At 47.6% G+C, this 20,946-nt stretch overlaps 1 pseudogene; it reads right to left on the bottom strand.

Annotated features, from left to right (window-relative positions):
* Nucleotides 1–17,373: 17,373 nt before the first annotated feature.
* Nucleotides 17,374–20,946, bottom strand: part of LOC123056788 (uncharacterized) — a 62,219-nt pseudogene continuing 58,646 nt past the window's right edge.

The raw sequence follows: 20,946 nt of genomic DNA on the forward strand, positions 1-20,946 counted from the left end.
ATCTAGTTGAGGCCGAGGGAGAGTTTCGTCAGCACGACGGCGTGATGACGGTGACGATGAAGTTACCGACGCATGGCTTCGCCTAAGCACTACAAAGATATGACCGGGGTGGAATTCTGTGGAGGGGGGCACCGCACACGGCTAAACAATCAACTTGTGTGCCTATGGGGTGCCCCCTTCCTCGTATATAAAGGAGTGGAGGAGGGGAGGGCCGGCCCTCGCGCCCAAGGGGGGAGTCCTACTCCTAGTAGGAGTAGGTTCCCCCCTTCCCTAGTTGGAGTAGGAGAAGAAGGAAGAAGGAGAGGGAGAGAAGGAAAGGGGGAGCGGCCCCCCTCCTAATTCGGATTGGGCTAGGGGGGGGGGGCGCCCCCACCTTGTCCATTTCGAGACTCCTCGTCATGTCCATGATCACAGCCGGGACTCTGAACTACCTTTGGTACATCAAAACACATAAACTCATAATACCGATCATCATCGAACGTTAAGCGTGCGGAGCCTATGGGTTCGAGAACTATGTAGACATGACCGAGGCTCATCTCCGGTCAATAACCAATAGCGGAACTTGGATGCTCATATTGGCTCCTACATATTCTACGAAGATGTTTATCGGTCAAACCGCATAACAACATACGTTGCTCCCTTTGTCATTGGTATGTTACTTGCCCGAGATTCGATCGTCGGTGTCTCAATACCTAGTTCAATATCGTTACCGGCAAGTCTCTTTACTCGTTTCGTAATGCAACATCGCGTAACTAACTCATTAGTCACATTGCTTGCAAGGCTTATAGTGATGTGCATTATCGAGAGGGCCTAGAGATACCTCTCCGACAATCGGAGTGACAAATCCTAATCTCGATCTATGCCAACTCAACAAACACCATCGGAGACACCTGTAGAGCATCTTTATAATCACCCAGTTATGTTGTGACATTTTATAGCACACAAGGTGTTCCTCTGGTATTCGGGAGTTGCATAATCTCATTGTCAGAGGAACATGTATAAGTCATGAATAAAGCAATAGCAATAAAACTCAACGATCATAATGCTAAGCTAACGGATGGGTCTTGTCCATCACATCATTCTCCTAATGATGTGATCCCATTCATCAAATGACAACACATGTTTATGGTCAGGGAACTTAATCATCTTTGATTAACGAGCTAGTCTAGTAGAGGCATACTAGGGACACTTTGTTTTGTCTATGTATTCACACATGTACCAAGTTTCCCGTTAATACAATTCTAGCATGAATAATAAACATATATCATGATATAAGGAAATATAAATAACAACTTTATTATTGCCTCTAGGGCATATTTCCTTCAGTCTCCCACTTTCACTAGAGTCAATAATCTAGTTCACAATGTCATGTGATTTCACACCAATAGTTCACATCTTTATGTGATTAGTTCACATCTCCATGAGACTAATACCCAAATGGTTTACTAGAGTCAATAATCTAGTTCACATTGCTATGTGATTAACACCCAAAGAGTACTAAGGTGTGATCATGTTTTGCTTGTGAGAGAAGTTTAGTCAACGGGTCTTCCGCATTCGGAGCCGTATGTATTTTGCAAATTTTCCATGTCTACAATGCTCTGCATGTAGCTACTCTAGCTAATCGCTCCCACTTTCAATATGTATCTAGATCGAGACTTAGAGTCATCCAGGTCGGTGTCAAAGCTTGCATCAAGGTAACTCTTTACGACGAACTCTTTGTCACCTCCATAACCGAGAAACATTTCCTTATTCCACTAAGGATAATTTTGACCACTGTTCAGTGGTCCACTCCTGGTTCACTATTATACCCTCTTGCCAAACTCATGGTGAGGTAAACAATAGGTCTAGTACACAGCATAACATACTTTATAGAACCTATGACTGAGGCATAGGGAATGACTTTTCATTCTATTTCTATTTTTTGCCGTGGTCGAGTTTTGAGTCTTTACTCAACTTCACACCTTGCAACACAGGCAAGAACTCCTTCTTTGACTGTTCCATTCTGAACTACTTCAAAATCTTGTCAAGGTATGTACTCATTGAAAATATATCAAGCGTCTTGATCTATCTCTATAGACCTTAATGCTCAATATGTAAGCAGCTTCACCGAGGTCTTTCTTTGAAAAAACTCCTTTCAAAAACTCCTTTATGCTTTCCAGAAAATTCTACATTAGTTCCGATCAACAATATGTCATTCACATAGACTTATCAGAAATGTTGTAGTGCTCCCACTCACTTTCTTGTAAATGCAGGCTTCACCGCAAGTCTGTATAAAACTATATGGTTTGATCAACTCATGAAAGCGTATATTCCAACTCTGAGATGCTTGTAGTAGTCCATAGATGGATCGTTGGAGCTTGCACATTTTGTTAGCACCTTTAGGATTGACAAAACCTTCTTGTTGCATCATATATAATTCTTCTTTAATAAAACCATTAAGGAATGTAGTTTTGACATCCATTTGCCAGATTTCATAAAATGTGGCAATTGCTAACATGATTCAGACAGACTTTAAGCATCGATATGAGTGAGAAAATCTCATTGTAGGCAACACCTTGAACTTGTCGAAAACCTTTTGTGGCAACTCGAGCTTTGTAGATAGTAATACTACTATCAGCGTCCATCTTCCTCTTGAAGATCCATTTATTCTCAATGGCTCACCGATCATCAGGCAAGTCAATCAAAGTCCATACTTTGTTTTCATACATGGATCCCATCTCAGATTTCATGGCTTCAAGCCATTTCACAAAATCTGGGCTCATCATCGCTTCCTCATAGTTCATAGGTTCGTCATGGTCAAGTAACATGACCTCCAGAACAGGATTACCATACCACTCTGGTGCGGATCATACTCTGGTTGACCTACGAGGTTCGGTAGTAACTTGATCAGAAGTTTAATGATTGTCATCATTAACTTCCTTATTGATTGGTGTAGGAATCACTGGAACAGATTTCTGTGATGAACTACTTTCCAGTAAGGGAGAAGGTACAATTTCCTCATCAAGTTCTACTTTCCTCCCACTCACTTCTTTCAAGAGAAACTCCTTCTCTAGAAAGAATCCATTCTTAGCAACGAATATCTTGCCTTCGGATCTGTGATAGAAGGTGTACCCAATAGTTTCTTTTGGGTATCCTATGAAGAGGCACTTCTCCGATTTGGGTTCGAGCTTATCAGGCTGAAACTTTTTCACATAAGCATCGCAACCCCAAACTTCAAGAAACGACAACTTTGGTTTCTTGCCAAACCATAGTTCATACGGTGTCGTCTCAACGGATTTAGACGGTGCCCTATTAAACGTGAATGCAGCTGTCTCTAATGCATAACCCCAAAAACGATAGTAGTAATTCGGTAAGAGACATCATAGATCGCACCATATCTAATAAAGTACGGTTATGATATTCGGACACACCATTATGCTGTGGTGTTCTGGGTGGCATGAGTTTGTGAAACTATTCCACATTGTTTTAATTGAAGGCCAAACTCATAAGTCAAATATTTGCCTCTACGATCAGATCATAGAAACTTTATTGTCTTGTTACGATGATTCTCTACTTCACTCTAAAATTCTTTGAACTTTTCAAATGTTTCAGACTTGTGTTTCATCAAGTAGATATACCCATATCTGCTCAAATCATCTGGGAAGGTCGGAAAATAATGATACCCTCCGCGAGCCTTAACACTCATCAGACCGCATACATCAGTATGCATTATTTTTGATAAGTTAGTGACCCGCTCCACTGTTCTAGAGAACGGAGTCTTTAGTCATCTTGCCCATGAGGCGTGGTTCGCAAGCATCAAATGATTCATAATCAAGTGATTCCAAAAGTCCATCAGCATGGACTTTCTTCATGCGCTTTACACCAATATGACCTAAACGGCAGTGCCACAAATATGTTGCACTATCATTATTAACTTTGCATCTTTTGGCTTCAATATTATAAATATGTGTATCACTACGATCGAGATTCAATAAACCATTCACCTTGGGTGTATGACCACGGAAGGTTTTATTCATGTAAACAGAATAACAATTATTGTTTGACTTAAATGAATAACCATATTGCAATAAACATGATCCAATCATATTATGCTCAACGCAAACACCAAATAACATTTATTTTTGGTTCAACACTAATCCCAAAGGTAAAGGGAGTGTGCGATGGTGATCTTATCAATCTTGGAATCACTTCCAACACACATCGTCACCTTGCCCTCAACTAGTCTTTGTCCATTTTGTAACTCATGTTTCGAGTTACTAATCATAGCAACTGAACGAGTATCAAATACCGAGGGGCTACTATGAACACTAGTAAAGTACACATCAATAACATGTATATCATATATACTTTTATTCACTTTTCCATCCTTCTTATCCGCCAAGTATTTGGGGCAGTTCTGCTTCCAGTGACCATTTCCTTTGTAGTAGAAGCACTCAGTTTCAGGCTTGGGCCTAGCTATGGGCTTCTTCATGGGAGTGACAACTTGCTTGCCATTCTTCTTGAAGTTCCCTTTCTTTCCCTTGCCCTTTTACTTGAAACTAGTGGTCTTGTCAACCATCAACACTTGATGCTTTTCTTTATTTCTACCTTCACCAATTTCAGCATCGCGAAGAGCTCGGGGAATCGTTTTCGTCATCCCTTTCATATTATAGTTCATCACGCAGTTCCAGTAACTTGGTGATTGTGACTAGAGAACTTTGTTGTCGGATTTCGGGTTCCGGCAAAACCCTTGAGGTTCGAACACTCGGGTGCGCACGAAGATCTCTCCTCCCTTTAGCTCACGCCCTCACCGCAATCTCAAGGCTCAGCGCATCGACCTGGCAGAACAAAGGGACACAAGATTTATACTGGTTCGGGCCACCGATGTGGTGTAATACCCTACTCCAGTGTGGTGTGGTGGATTGCCTCTTTGGCTGAGGATGAACAGTTACACGGGAAGAACAACCTCCTGAGGAGAGGTGCTCTTTTGCTTGGTGAGTTTGTGTGTGGCCTTGGTGGAATGGATCCGGTCCCAGATCCTCTCCCTCCATACGGTGGAGGCTAGCCCTATATATAGAGGCCCGGGTCCTCTTCCCAAATATTAGGCAGGAAGGGATCCCACAACAGCCAATTTGAAGGGGGACAACCGGTACAAACTATCCTGACAAAAGATGGTCTTCGCCTGCCAAAGGCTCTGGTGGGAACGCCGTCCTGGGCTCCACAGTGACCTTCGTCCTGCCATCCCGCTGGTCTTGGTGTCGTTGCACCGATATGGAAACCTTTGCCTGCTTCCTCGAGACTCCTCGCCCGCGCTTACCTCTTTAGCACCAAAGAGGAAATGAGGACACTGCGCGCGCTGGCGCACGCTTGGCCTTGGTCGTCATGGCTTGCGTCACAGAACCTTGCGAGGTGCCCCTTGCCTTGATCTCTCCGCCCCTCACAAGCCAGCCTGGTGAGGCTGCCCCCGAGGAGGTCTTGCGTCATCTGCCTCACGAGGCTCGGCCCCTCGCGAGGGTCTTGAGTGTTTGCTGGTGAAGATGGGCCGTACGGGGCCGCTGACGGAGCCACGTCGTGGGTCGCAGGCAGGCAAGTCTGGGGACCCCCGTTCCCAGAACGCCGACAGTAGCCCCTGGGCCCAAGGCGCGCTCATACTTAGCTTCGAGGCGAAGCCAAAGGGCAAGTGTGGAGCGTCGCGGGCCCCAACAGCCTGCGGCCTCGGTTGACGCATGGCAATTGATGGGATGTGGGCGGCCCCGCTTCCCCATGCAACCTTGATATCCGCCTAGCTTGGCGGCCACCGTGACTTACGCAGTTATTCCCTCATTGCTGGCGATGCGCTTCTCCAATTCTTCTGCCTTCCAAAACAACAACCTCCTCTCCCAACTTGACCTGAGCTCGGCCCTCCCCGTCATCATGGCACCGAGCCGAACGGAGAAGGGGAAGAAGAAGTCTCAGTCTTCAGCCGAGCCACCTCCGGGCATTGAACCCGCCGTTGGTCGGTCGTTGGTGCTCAACCAGGAAGCTATGGACAAGGTCCGCCCTACACTCGCCACCGGCTTCAATGAATGGGGGAAGATGGTGGCTTGGCCCGCATCCCACGCTTCTGTTGATAGGCAGCAACCGAGGTCCAATTTATCCATTGACGCCCTGTGGGCTGGCCTGGTTCCTCCCTTTTCCACCTTCTTCGATGCCGTGCTTTCCCACTATCAGATCCATATGCTGCACCTAGATCCCCAATCTGTTTCCCTTCTTGTCGTTTTCGCCTTCGTCTGCGAGGCCATGATGGGCATTGCTCCTTCAGTGGCCCTACTGCGCCATTTCTTCTCGCTGCACCTGACCGATCCTCGACAATGCTCAGGGTGCCTGAGCTTCCAGGCTATGGCCGCGATGGCAGGCTTGGGGATTGACTTTGAGCTCCCACCATCTGCGAGTGGGTTTTGGACACGTTGGGTGTTCGTGGACGTCGGTGTGCTCATCCCCCTGCTCTCGCCCCCTTTGGCGCCCACCGTTCCCAGCTCCGGCTGGGGCCATGAGAAGCTCGCGGACCCCTGCCTTGCCTTCGTTTGGCTCCGGTTGAAGAGGCTGAAAGATCTCGGCGTGACTGCGCCCATGGTGGAAGGAGTTCCCCCAACGCCGCGTCGCCCCACTCCAGCGCCATTCCTGGCCGATGTGGGCCCTGTCCGGCGGCCAGGATCGCATGAGGCTTTAGGAGTTGGGGTTTCCGCTCGAGGCGCGAAGAATGGTGCTCGAGGTCCTGACGGGCGACCCCTCGCATGCCGATATGCCACATGTGGGCTGTCTTCTGTACTGCTACTCGAACAGGGTGGAGTTCGCGGGGTAGATGCCCCCCTTCGATGAATGGGGGTTGTGTCTAGTTGGCCTTGAAGGGCCCTGCGAGAACCCTATCTCCGTGGTTCCCCTCCCTGCCGCCAGCGCCGAACTTACCCCAAGAGTGGATGCAGGGGGGTGAGCTCCGCTAGAGGCCATAGGCATGGGTGCTGAGGTGTCGGCACCGCTCGGGGCTCCCGAGGTGTCGCCCCTGGGAGCCCGCAACTCTTGCCCTGGGGTGATAACTGAGGAGGTGACGCAATCCGCTGCTCCTGAGGCCCCAACCTTCGAGGTCTCAGCTGGTCATCATGAGGTGGAGCCAGCGGGCTCCCCTCAGCCCAGCACTCCCGAGGTCGTCTCCTCAGGTGCCCCACCAGCCGCGCCCCGCGCTGGTGGCCGTGTCCAAGGCTTCGGCAGGCTCCGTCTGGACTTTGAGGCACTCCGTAAGAGGAAGGGGTCTCCAAGCTGCAGCAGTGGTGCCTTCCGTCCGTTGAAGCAGAGGAAGTATATCGCCATAGACGAGTGAGTACGTTGTCTTTGTAATTTCTTGAGTGCTGCTTCTCGTCTTGATGGTGGCTCCTCAGGGTCCCTTATGCTAAGGTGGAGAAGTCTCCCGGGAAGCAACCTTCTCCTGCCTCGAATTCCCCACTGGCCTTGAGCGCCCCAAGCCTACATGTCGCACCCGGCGCGAGGTCGGCCAGAGAGGCAAACACGCTAGCCTGGCGCCTGGAGCCCGCGCCTTTGCTGTCTCTCCTTTGTGGCCTCGCCTGGAGTGCATCAAGTGTGCCTAGGGCTCCTCCTCTAGTTGTGGACGGCGGCTGAATGACCTCGATCCTGGCTCCTTCTTCGAGTGACGGGCCTCGACCCATCCGGGCCCCTGCCAAAGCCCGGTCGGCGTCCCTGGAGACGCCAGCCCCCAGCCCCCTGCCGAAGGGGGGCTGAGCCGCTTCGGATCCCATCGGCCACCCCCGCTGCGGGGGACGAACCTGGTTGCATGCTTAAGTTTGTGCACGAGCGGAGTGCCGTCTGCCACGAGCTCTTTCAGGAGGCAATGGGCGCGATGAGCCGACTCGGCAGAGAACTCGCGGACATCGACGCTCGCCTTGAAGCCCGAAGGCCTCCGGCTGGTGGAGGAGTGGCATCACCTAAAGGTGGCTATCAACCTCGGGCGCCTCCAGCGCGAGCACGCCGATGCGAAGGCTGAGGCATCCCTGGCAACCTTGCGAGAGGCCAGTGCCCGGGCCTTGGAGGAGGCCAGGGAGGCGGACAATCGCCGCGTGGCCACCAAGGAGCGCAGGCCGGAGCTCCAGGCCTTGAATGCCTCACTGGAGTAGCAGGTGGAGGCACGCAGAGTTGCCATGGCGTCGATGAATGGCGCCTCGTCCGACGAGGAGGAGATCTTGAGGCGCGAGGAAGCACTGTTGCTGGAGGCCATGGAGCGCAGCCTTTAGCTCGAGCGGTTGGAGACGAGGGAGCGCCAAGTTGCCCAAGCAGAGGATGATGTCAGCACACGTGAGGCCAAGGCCCAGGAGGAGGTCGACCGCAGGGTGGCCGAGGCTCGCATGGATCTTGCTGGCAGGTACGACCTGAAGCTGAAGCTCGTGGAAGCCGAAGGTGTGGGCAGGACTGTTGTCCTCAGGTTAGGGCTGGCCGAGGCGGAACAGCGCGAGGAAGCCGCCGCAGTCGTCCTGATCTCGGTGCAGGCCGAGCTGGCCTCCGCCCATGCCGAGCTACTCTCCATTCAACAGCGGGTTGTCAGCGCTGAGTCCTTTGCGTAGCAAAGTAGGGAGGAGGCACTTCACCGGTAGACGCTACTGCGTGAGCATGCTCCCATGCTTCGGGACCTCGGGACGAAGGCTAACCAGGTGCTTCGTACCATCTGCAATGAGCATGCCCCTCATCCCCACGCTGAGGATTATGCCAACCATCTTCGCTTCTTCACTGATGTTGTGACACGCATGGAGAGCCGTGCTGAGAGGGCTCACGAGCTTGTGGATGAAAAGAGCCAAGGCCTTCTCGGGCGTGCATTCTCCCGCGTCTTCAGCCATCTCCTGAACACCAATCCTGACTTTGACTTTGCCACTGCCATTACCCCAGTGCATGCGGTCGCCCGGGGCAACCTCGCGCACTGGGTGGACGACAATGTGGACGCTCTGGTTACGGCCTTCACTTCTGATGACGACGCGGTGGTGGTCGTGGCGGATGAGGGCGACGTGGTTGATGGCGGCGTGGCTGATGGCGGCGTGGCTGATGGCGATGTGGCTGACGGCGGTGGAGACAGCGACAACGACGGTGCCAGCAGCCTGTCCGGGAGCAATTCGGGGGACGAGGCGAGCGATATGTCCGGCTGAGCCCTCGCTCCTTTATATTGAACCTGCACGCAAAAGCTTGGGTACGGCCCCTCACGATGTAAGATCATTTTGGAGAGGGGAAGCCCCTCATGTAAATAGACTACCACTTGATTCCTTAGGCTAGGCATAAAGCGTGCTTTTTGGGTGCTCCCGACTCCCCTTGCGGGCTTGATGCCGTAACTTACTTTGCTTTAGCCAGGCTTCAAACTGGTTTGGCGGTTGTGGACGTGCATTCCTTTTGAGAGGAGCCCCTCACGAGCTTGCGAGGTTTCGGTTTCCTGAGAGTTCCGTTGGTCCACCTAAGAGGGTCTCGCGGGAAGCGAGCGCTAGTAACGGCAAGGTGTGCGCGCAGCGCGCGTATGCCGCTGCCAGCTCCTGTTCACGAGGCTCTCGGAAGGGTGGAGGTAGCGGACCCGAACGTCAAACAAAACACGAATCCAGAAACTCATGAAATCAACACGAACGAGAAAGGATGCCCACGATTGCCAATGAAAATGCAACTTCAAATTCAAGATCAAAAGCTGCAAGTCTAAGCTACCGAAAAGAGGTCAAAAGCAAATGGCCGCGTCCGGCACCTAGCTAGTCTTCTTGTCTTCGAGTCTTCTCACCAGCGCAGAGCTAAGTGCTTTCATAGGCCATGAGCATAGTCATTGGGGAACAGTGTCGACGGCCAGCGTGGAGCATGGTGCTTCCACTAGGACATGGGCAGGATCCCCCGATGCCCGAGGGCGGCATTCCGGAGACTCCGGGGCGTGTACAACCCCACTCATTATTACGTGAGAGTGTCACGAGCAAAGACCTTCACAGGCGTGAGCCTTGCTTCATATCGCCACACGAGGGCCCCGCCTTGCGCCGCCCTCAACCACCGTTGGGGCGTTTGGAAACCAGGATGATGCCAAGGGGCAAAGGGGACGCTAGCGGCGCCCTCGGCGACCACGGGCCCTCTGCCCAGGGGAAGGCTCGCTAGTGCCTCCCCGATAGAGGACCTACCTCCGGGCGACGCCTTGCTCCATACGATGCAGGGAGGGGCCTTGACCCCAATGCACTTCCCCTGGTGAAAGGGGGGCCGCCGTGCTGGGGCCGTCGTCCACCGCTGTGATCTGATTCACTTGCAACCCATGGTTAGCGTAATCCTACTCCTGAGAGATCAGTGGTACCCTGTAGCTGTTGTGGCCGATGTGGTCGGCGAGGCTCCCGGGTGGCTCCTGGAAGGCCTCAGCTTCCAGCGTCTCCTCTTTCCCAGCCCGGCTCGAGGAATGAACTGGGGTCATCTTCCAGTGTGTACTCCTGGTCCATCATGCGGGGCACATAGGCCTCCGGGGTCATAGCCCCGGAAACCTCGCCGAGGTGCCCCACGCTCCACGTCGCTTGGTTTGACGCACCAGGATGGTAGGGCAGCATCCCACCGGGACCGTGGGTGGCGATGCTTACGCCTGCGCCCATTGGGGGAGGCACAGGTGTGGTTGGGTGTCCGACGCCGCTGGTTGCGCTGATGCCGACAAAACCTCCTGGTGTGCCCGGGGGCGCGCGGGCGTGATGAGGCCCACCGTGTGATCCGGCCGTAGCCTGAGGCGTAAGCAAGGAGCAGAAAGGCGGCGTACCCCTGGCTGCGGCGTTCAACAGCTCGGCAACATGGTCCAGCAATGCATCCCAGCCGCTCTCCATCAGTCGGCATCGCAACAGCTCCTGCGCCACTATGAGTGCGGCCCTCATGTTCGCTTGTTCCCGCCGGGAGTGTGGCGCCATCGCCGCGGCGTAGATTGAGGCCCTTGTGGCGGCCCGTGCACGCCGCGGGGTAAGGGTGGAAGGCGTCGGACCACGCTGCCCGCGCCCCGTGGCGTTTTGCGGTGTGCGTGCCACCTGGAGCGCGGAGTTGAGGTCTTCTTGGGTGGAAGACGCCGCCCGGGATGGCCAGGCTGCCCAGTGATCGGCGTCAGCCCTCGGGTCGCCAGACATCGGCGCTACAGAGTGTTGGCGGGTCTGTTGATGGAAGAGAGGCTTCGGCGCACCCATACCTGGCGCGCCAAATGTCGGAGTTCGGGTTCCGGCAAAAACCTTGAGGTTTGAACACTCGGGTGCGCACGAAGATCTCTCCTCCCTCTAGCTCATGCCCTCACCGCAATCTCAAGGCTCAGCACGTCGAACTCGCAGAACAAAGGGACACAAGATTTATACTGGTTCGGGCCATCGATGTGGTGTAATACCCTACTCCAGTGTGGTGTGGTGGATTGCCTCTTGGGCTGAGGATGAATAGTTACAAGGGAAGAACATCCTCCTGAGGAGAGGTGCTCTTGTGCTTGCTGAGTTTGTGTGTGGCCTTAGTGGAATGGATTTGGTCCCAGATCCTCTCCATCCATACAGTGGAGGCTAGCCCTATATATAGTGGCCCGGGTCCTCTTCCCAAATATTAGGCGAGAAGGGATCCCACAACGGCCAATTTGAAGGGGGAAAGCTAGTACAAGCTATCCTGACAAAAGATGGTCTTCGCCTGCCAAAGGCTCTGGCGGTGACGCCGTCCTGGGCTCCACGGTGACCTCCGTCCTGCCGTCCTGCTGGTCTTGGTCTCGTTGCATCGATATGGAAACCTTTGCCTGCTGCCTCGAGACTCCTCGCCCGCACTTGCCTCTTTAGCACCAAAGAGGAAACGAGGACACTGCGTGCGCTGGCGCTCGCCTGGTGCCCGCCTGGCTTGGTCGTCATGGCTTGCGTCACAGGAACCTCGCGAGGTGCCCCTTGCCTTGATCTCTCCGCCCCTCACGAGCCAGCCCGGTGAGACCGTTCCCGAGGAGGTCTTGCGTCGTCCGCCTCACGAGGCTCGGCCCCTTGCGAGGGTCTTGAGTGTTTGCTAGTGAAGATGGGCCGTACGGGGCCGCTGACGGAGCCATGCCGTGGGCCGCAGGCAGGCAAGTCTGGGGACCCCCGTTCCTAGAACGCCGACATCTGTCAATTACTATCTTATTTGGAAGATTAACTCCTGCTTGATTCAAGCGATTGTAGTACTCAAACATTCTGAGCACATGCTCACTGGTTGAGCTATTCTCCTCCATCTTGTAGGCAAAGTACTTGTCAGAGGTCTCATACCTCTCGACTCGGGCATGAGTCTGAAATACCAATTTCAGCTCTTGGAACATCTCATATGCTCCGTGACATTTCAAAACATTTTTGAAGTCCCAGTTCTAAGCTGTAAAGCATGGTGCACTAAACTATCAAGTAGTCATCATATCGAGCTTTGCCAAACGTTCATAACATCTGTATCTCCTCCTGCAATAGGTCTGTCACCTAGCGGTTCTTCAAGGACATAATTCTTCTATGCAACAATGAGGATAATTCTCAGATCACGGAGATAGTCCACATCATTGCTACTAATATCTTTCAACATAGTTTTCTCTAGGAACATATCAAAAATAAACGGGGAGCTACATCGTGAGCTATTGATCTACAACATAGTTATGCAAATACTATCATGACTAAGTTCATGATAAATTAAAGTTCAATTAATCATATTAATCAAGAACTCCCACTTAGATAGACATCCCTCTAGTCATCTAAGATCACGTGATCCATATGAACTAAACCATGCCCGATCATCACGTGAGATGGAGTACCTTTTAATGGTGAACATCACTATGTTGATCATATCTACTATATGATTCACGTTTGACCTTTCGATCTCAGTGTTCCGAGGCCATATCTGCATATGCTAGGCTTGTCAAGTTTAACCCGAGTATTCTACGTGTGCAAAACTGGCTTGCACCCGTTGTATGTGAACGTAGAGCTTATCACACCCGATCATCACGTGGTGTCTCAACATGAAGAACTGTTGCAACGGTGCATACTCAGGGAGAACACTTATACCTTGAAATTTTAGTAAGGGATCATCTCATAATGCTACCGTCGTTCTAAGCAAAATAAGATGCATAAAAGATAAATATCACATGCAATCAAAATATGTGACACGATATGGCCATCATCATCTTGTGCCTTTGATCTCCATCTCCAAAGTACCGTCATGATCTCCATCGTCGCCGGCATGACACTATGATCTCCATCATCTTGATCTCTATCAACATGTCGTCACATTATCGTCTTGCCAACTATTGCTTTTGCAACTATTGCTATCGCATAGCGATAAAGTAAAGCAATTATATGGCGCTTGCATCTTATGCAATAAAGAGACAGCCATAAGGCTCCTGCGAGTTGCCGATAACTTTAAGAAAAGATGATCATCTCATACAACAATTTATATCTCATCACGTCTTGACCATATCACATCACAACATGCCCTGCAAAAACAAGTTAGACATCCTCTACTTTGTTGTTGCAAGTTTTACGTGGCTGCTACGGGCTTAGCAAGAACCGTTCTTACTTACGCATCAAAAACCACAACGCAGTATAGTGATTGCTTTTTGATCTTCAGAAAGAACCCTGTTCATTGAATCCGATTCAACTAAAATTGGAGAAACAGATACCCACTAGCCACCTGTGTGCGAAGCACATTGGTAGAACCAGTCTCGCGTAAGCGTACACGTAATGTCGGTCTGAGCCGCTTCATCCAACAATACCGCTGAATCAAGAATCAACTAGTGACAACAAGCAATATGTATATACCCACGCCCACAACTCCTTTGTGTTCTACTCGTGCATATAACATCTACACATAGACCTGGCTCGGATGCCACTGTTGGGGAACGCAGTATTTCAAAAAAATTCCTACGATCACGCAAGATCTATCTAGGAGATGCATAGCAACAAGAGGGGAAGAGTATGTCTGCGTACCCTCGTAGACCGAAAGTGGAAGCGTTATGAAACGCAGTTGATGTAGTCGAACGTCTTCACGATCCAACCGATCAAGTACCGAACGCACGACACCTTCGCGATCTGCACACGTTCAGCTCGGTGACGTCCCTCATACTCTTGATCCAGTTGAGGCCGAGGGAGAGTTTCATCAGCATGACAGCGTGATGACGGTGATGATGAAGTTACCGACGCAGGGCTTCGCCTAAGCACTACAACGATATGACCGAGGTGGAATTCTGTGGGGGGGGGGGGCACCACACACGGCTAGACAATCAACTTGTGTGTCTATGAGGTGCCCCTCCCCCGTATATAAAGGAGTGGAGGAGGGGAGAGCCGGCCCTCTCATGGTGCGCCCAAGGGGGAAACCTACTCCTACTGGGAGTAGGAATCCCCCTTCCCTAGTTGGAGTAGGAGAAGAAGGAAGAGGGAGAGGGAGAGAAGGAAAGGGGGGCTGGCCCCCTCCCAATTCAGATTGGGCTTGGGGGGGCACCTTGGCCGCCTCCTCCTCTCTCCCACTAAGCCCCATTGACTCCCCGGGTGGTTCCGGTAACCCCCTGATACTCCGGTAAATGCCTGAACTCATCCGGAACCATTTCGATGTCCAAACATAGCCTTCCAATATATCGATCTTTACTTCTCAACCATTTTGAGACTCCTCGTCATGTCCATGATCACATCCGGGACTCCGAACTACCTTCGGTACATCAAAACACATAAACTCATAATACCGATCGTAATCGAACGTTAAGCGTGCGGACCCTACGGGTTCGATAACTATGTAGACATGTCCGAGACTCATCTCCGGTCAATAACCAACAGCGGAACCTGGATACTCATATTGGCTCCTACATATTCTACGAAGATCTTTATTGGTCAAACCGCATAACAACTTACGTTGTTCCCTTTGTCATTGGTATGTTACTTGCCCGAGATTCGATCATCGGTACCTCAATACCTAGTTCAATCTCGTTACTGGCAAGTCTCTTTACTTGTTCCATAATGCAACATCCTGTAACTAACTCATTAGTCACATTGCTTGCAAGGCTTATAGTGATGTGCATTACCGAGAGGGCCCAGAGATACCTCTCCGACAATCAAAGTGACAAATCCTAATCTCGATCTATGCCAACTCAACAAACACCATCGGAGACACCTTTAGAGCATCTTTATAATCACCCAGTTACGTTGTGTTGTTTGATAGCACACAAGGTGTTCCTCTGGTATTCGGGAGTTGCATAATCTCATAGTCATAGGAACATGTATAAGTCATGAAGAAAGCAATAGCAATAAAACTCAATGATCATAATGCTAAGCTAACGTATGGGTCTTATCCATCACATCATTCTCCTAATGATGCGATCCCGTTCATCAAATGACAACACATGTCTATGGTCAGGAAACTTAACCATCTTTGATTAACGAGCTAGTCTAGTAGAGGCATACTAGGGACACTTTGTTTTCTCTATGTATTCACACATGTATCAAGTTCCCGGTTAATACAATTCTAGCATGAATAATAAACATATATCATGATATAAGGAAATATAATTAACAACTTTATTATTGCCTCTAGGGCATATTTCCTTCACTTATTATGTTAAGTAGTAGTAGTGGTTGGGGAACTTGTACATGTGGCTCGATAGTGATCACAACATCGTGCAAAGTATCATCTTGTCAACACGAAGATCTGACTACATTACTAAAAAGTCATTCAGGCATCATACATACTGGTCACTTACAAGCAACTTCAAAATGGGTATTCTTCACTTCTATGTATATGAGCCGTGGAACAAGTTTTTGGTTGGCTCCACCTGGGGCAAATTGATTTCTCTATCTTACTCGATTAATTGGTGAATAGGGTCATCATTTCAAGGGCTCGAGCCATTCACGTGCACATATGTGATGTCGATGTTTCGATCTTATACCAAAGGTCTCTGATGAAACCTCAACGATGATCTGCTGGTTTTTGGGGGAGACGATGAGCACAAGATGCACTGGCTCTCCTAGGAGGGAGATCATACTGAAACTAGAGAGAGATGTGGTGATTTGGGTTTGAGGAGGGACCTTTACGCCTTCAATATTACCAAAATTCTTGCATGCAGAGGCTTGGCGTATTCTACAGAAACCTAAATTCCCATGTGTTAGAAAAGCTCCATTATATAGGCGATGGATGTCAGAATTTACAGTATATTTTCTCTTCATCAAATGAATTAACATAAATACCTGATGCACCTTCATATATACTAAAACAAGAAGAGATGCAGTGCATAATAACTTTACTATACAATAATAAAATGGCAATAGTTTCCGCCATTCATCAACATGATCTAAACTATGTAATAAAGAGTAAAAGGAAAAACAACAACGTCATACTCTAGATTATAAGTTACACCCCACTGCAGCACTCCTTTCTTCTTTTGTTCACTCAAGGTTAGTCGAACCTTGCTACTTCCCCTGGTATCGGGCGAGTTCGTTCCTCTCGAGCCTCCCCTCGTCGAAGAAGGTCGCATGCACTATGGGTCTGCCAAAATAGCAACCTTACAGTTGGATCAACACCTTGGTCAACTATTTTGTCCTCTCAAACATCACAAAATTATTGTGGTGAACAATACCCGTCCTTTAACGTTCCCCCACCTAATAATATCTCCACTCTATTTGGTAACTGGTTAGGTGGGGTCGAGCCTATTATAGCGGCACAAATTCGTGCGGGAGTTTGTGTATTACTTTGGGCTATTCGGAACTCTCAGAATGATGTTCTATTTAATAGGACAACTATCACAAACTTTTTGCATGTTATATACGAGGCATTTGGATAGATCCATACGTGGTCGTTACTACACCTTGCGGAAGCGAGGGAGGTTATGGCCTTTGAGTGCAACCAATGAGAGACTATAGCACAGGCTACATACAACCGGTTTGGATGTCAGTCCAACAATAGGATAGGTGTTTACGGAAGCGAGTGAGGTTATGGCCTTTGAGTGCAACCAATGGGAGACTATAGCATGGGCTACATACAACCAGTTTGGATGTTAGTCCAACAATAGGATAGGTGTTTAGGCAGTGCATCACTATTTGGTTTTTTATTTGCTTTTGTTTTCATACTTTGATACTTTATTCATTTAAATAAATGGTTGTGTGCATCGCTTGATGAAGGCCGGGGGTATTCCTCCTTTCTGAAAAAATATGTAGAGCTCATTCCCACATCATCTCAACAAGATATTTAATTAAATGTTATGTTTCAATGCACACATTTCAATAGAATTTCAAATATGAATATGTGAAATCAAATTCAAATCACACAAGTTCACAAGTCATACCAAAATCAATAGTGTAGTTCATATGGTAGAAATAACATAAAGCAAAGTTCATCTAAAAGAAACCAGAGGCAACATTGACAATAGATCAAGCACCCACATTGCTACTTCCAGTTCCCAAGTACATTTGATCTTGGCAAGATTGATGAATGTTTTGGCACTCCTAAGATCTCACAACGAGCTTGCTCCCAATATTGTTTTGACGTCTCATCCAATATTGAAGCATCCATGAGCATGAGCGCTTGCTCTCGCTCCTTAATCTTCTTTGTCTCTACCATGGAGGTGATCATCAATCTTTCCTCCTCGAGGGCAATTTTCTTCCCCTTGGTCCGGACAATAGGATCTGAGAAATAACACCAAGGGGCAGAAGATTCTCATGGGATGTTGCACTACCATGGTTGGGAAGGGGTGGACTCCCCGATAGAAAAGGATGATTGGTCCGTGAGTTTGCAAAATGCTCGTACCTGTTTTCATATGGCAATTGATCACCAACATTAGCTACAGGAACAATGTGACTAAGAACATGTTGAGTCCTGTATTCAAAATGGTATTGGCTTGTCCTTGAATGATATGTTGAATCTTGAGTTGTATTGGTCAAATTTACTGCAAAATTAGGGAAATCTTGAGCTTGTAAAGAGAAACAATAATGTTCTTGTGGTAAGGAAACATTTTCCCTAGGATATTCATTGGTGGAAGTTAATTATCTGTGTGTTTCTGTGCAGTTTCAACAAATGATTCACCACTGGTCTTGCAAACTACAAGATCGTTACCCATCAAACGGATTGTTTGTCGTGCAGAAGGACTACCCTCTTGCAGGTTCAACTTAGAATCACCATGATTCAGATTGGTGGATAAGCACCTTTTATTCATAGTATCTTTTACTAAAACATTACTGCAACCATGATGAATCTCATTGGGTTCCCTTGAACTCAATGGAGGACCAACCGTGTCTATGTTAGGAACTTTGATTGCCTCATCACACAAACATGTGCCTACAGAACTTGAATTCTCTGCATTTTCTAAGTCAGTAGTGGGTGGTTGGCTCCAGTTTTCTCTGCATCAAAGACACCATGATTTAGAGTTTCATTTGTCACAAAAATAATAATTTAAAGTTTCATCACATGTATGCTCAATATTGGGATCTCTAAATTTGAAACATACCTGCAGTCAAAACCAGTCCATTCTGGTAATGCAATATTTAGATCAATCATAGCAGACATCTCTTTGTTAGTAGGCTCGATAGAGTACTCATGATCGCTATGCTTATTTGCTTCTGTAGTCTTAGTGAAGGCTTCATTGGGCATATTAGAACTACTTCTATTATCCATCATGCATTTGTCTTCTTCTATAGATGAACATGATGATGAAGATGATGAAGAAGCCATAGCATCCAAGAGGAGCTTATGGAGAGTTCCTCGTTTGGGCAGCTCATGTCTTTGCATCTTACTGCCAAGTGCAACATCTATTTCTGAGAATTTGACACGCTTTACTGAGTTGCAGCAGTGTTCTATTACTTCCTTGCCTTCTGAATTGATATGCTTCTCCTTGGCCAATTTCATAGATGTGTGCTTCATGTACTTTAGAATACCCTAACGAGGGGGAGATTTTCCCATATCTCTTGGTTTTCCCACTTTGTCAGGTTTATCATTGTTAATAAAATTTTGTGTATCCACCTTCTTCTTCTTAGTATTATTCATCTTCCCATGATTCCTTCTCCCAGATATAGTTTCTCTCTCTTTTCTTCGATGTTGTAAAGACTTGGTTTTCTCTGGTCGGTGAGTATCTAGTTCATCAAGCAAATTTGGATTTTCAAGTGCTTCCTACAAAATTAAGCAACATTATTAAGATACATATATAATTGCGAGTACAAAAATGAAATGTAAAAATGAACAACAAACATCAGAATTTCCACATGTATACCATTTTCAAATAAATCATCATGAAGGAACGGAAAGTTCTATAATATATACTTTTTCTTATTTTCAAAACAAAGCATCGTATTCTTGCTTTTTTCCAACACTTGATCAGGAACCGGGCGCAGAAATTACTTGAAGAGAAGGGGATGCCTATAAATGAGTAAATAAAGGCATATGTTAAAAAGTTCAACTACTAATAGATTCAATAAAGGAAGGCAAGAACGGGCTGAGGTACTACCCGAAATAGAAGAGGACGACTAGAGTAGAGGATCCTAATTCCAATCCAAATAATTGACGCGGGAGTCTAATTATTTTTTCTGTTCTTGATTGTTACAATTCCACTTTCTCCATTTACCTTTTATTGGAAAGTGTGATAGTTACGACACTTGGAGTGTGTGTAGCGATAAATGTTTGATTAAACATGATCATTATCTAGATAGTCAAATGAGACATAGTTATTGCAAGGCTTCTATGTAATTTTTAGTTGGACTTGGAGGGAAGATCAAAATCACCCAACAAGGAAAAATTAGCTGAACTGACTAAATCTAGACAATTATCTTTGTTGGGCACTATACATTGATATATGTGTTGATCTAGACTAGAGAGTGTCTAGCTAACAACAAACTTCATACATCTTGGCAAAACTGAGTAGAATGTCAGGTTCCCAGAGACACTTCATGGGCCTATGTGAAGTGTGATAATCCCTTGGTACAGTATTAGAGATTGACATGGATCATATTGGAAATGACACTGTTATTTGGTTACTAATGAGAGTTAGAGATATTCAAAATATTCATGGATTTATTGAGATCACTACCAAATAGTTGCTCTTGTATGACATTGGATTTGAAGTGGAGTCAATGGAGGATCAATGATGGTACAGGGGAATAGATGATATGAAGAGGCAAGTGTGAAATATCTTAATGTGGAAAATGTGGCAGTTGTTAAACACGATGATGGAGCAGAAACGGGGGAATTAGTGAGGTTTTGCAAACATGGCTTCCGTTGGGGAGCATGTTCCTGAAATGGTATGAAGATGTGCTAAAATATGGACACACAACTAATATTGTTAATATTTCCTCCAATAACACACCTGATGACATGGAGAGTTCTAGTACGAATGTAAATTAAGACCTTTAGCCCAAATTGTGGAAAGCTAAGGAAGTGTTGCTAGACATGCATCACAACCTGCTTTTGAGGAAAAAGTCCCACCAAACGGAAGCAATGAAGAAATTCATAGAGTAGTAAGTTTAGGGACAACATGAGCTGTTACAGCAAGCTCTGAGGAGCTCTATTGAATGGATTAATTAATGTTGAATGGTTTGGCAGTGAGACTAAACCAATGAAAAATGATGATGAAACAAAGATGATTTAGTTGTTGATTGCAGTGGGAGAATTGATTTGGATTACCGTGAGTCTATTGATTCTTCTGCTACTAAAGTCAAAACAATAGCTACATGGAGAATTAATGTTGGGAAAATGTGCAGATGAGAACCTTAGAATGTGTGTCAGAATCAAGGTTTAAGAAGATACTCGAGTTGATATTGTTCCTGATATGAGAAATTCTTTTAATGCAAATTTAGACCATATTGCATCCCATGTTGGGATCACTCTTGGATACTCCTTAAAAATTGTAGAACACAATATCAGCTTATCAACTCATTCAAAGAAACTAGATTTGATCTGATGATGCAAGTAAATAAACCTTGTATTGTACCTTCTCACGAAATTCAAAGTCCTTTTAAATTAATACTGGATAAA

The sequence above is a fragment of the Triticum aestivum genome, chromosome 3A, assembly GCF_018294505.1.
Source record: "Triticum aestivum cultivar Chinese Spring chromosome 3A, IWGSC CS RefSeq v2.1, whole genome shotgun sequence".
NCBI lineage: Eukaryota > Viridiplantae > Streptophyta > Magnoliopsida > Poales > Poaceae > Triticum > Triticum aestivum.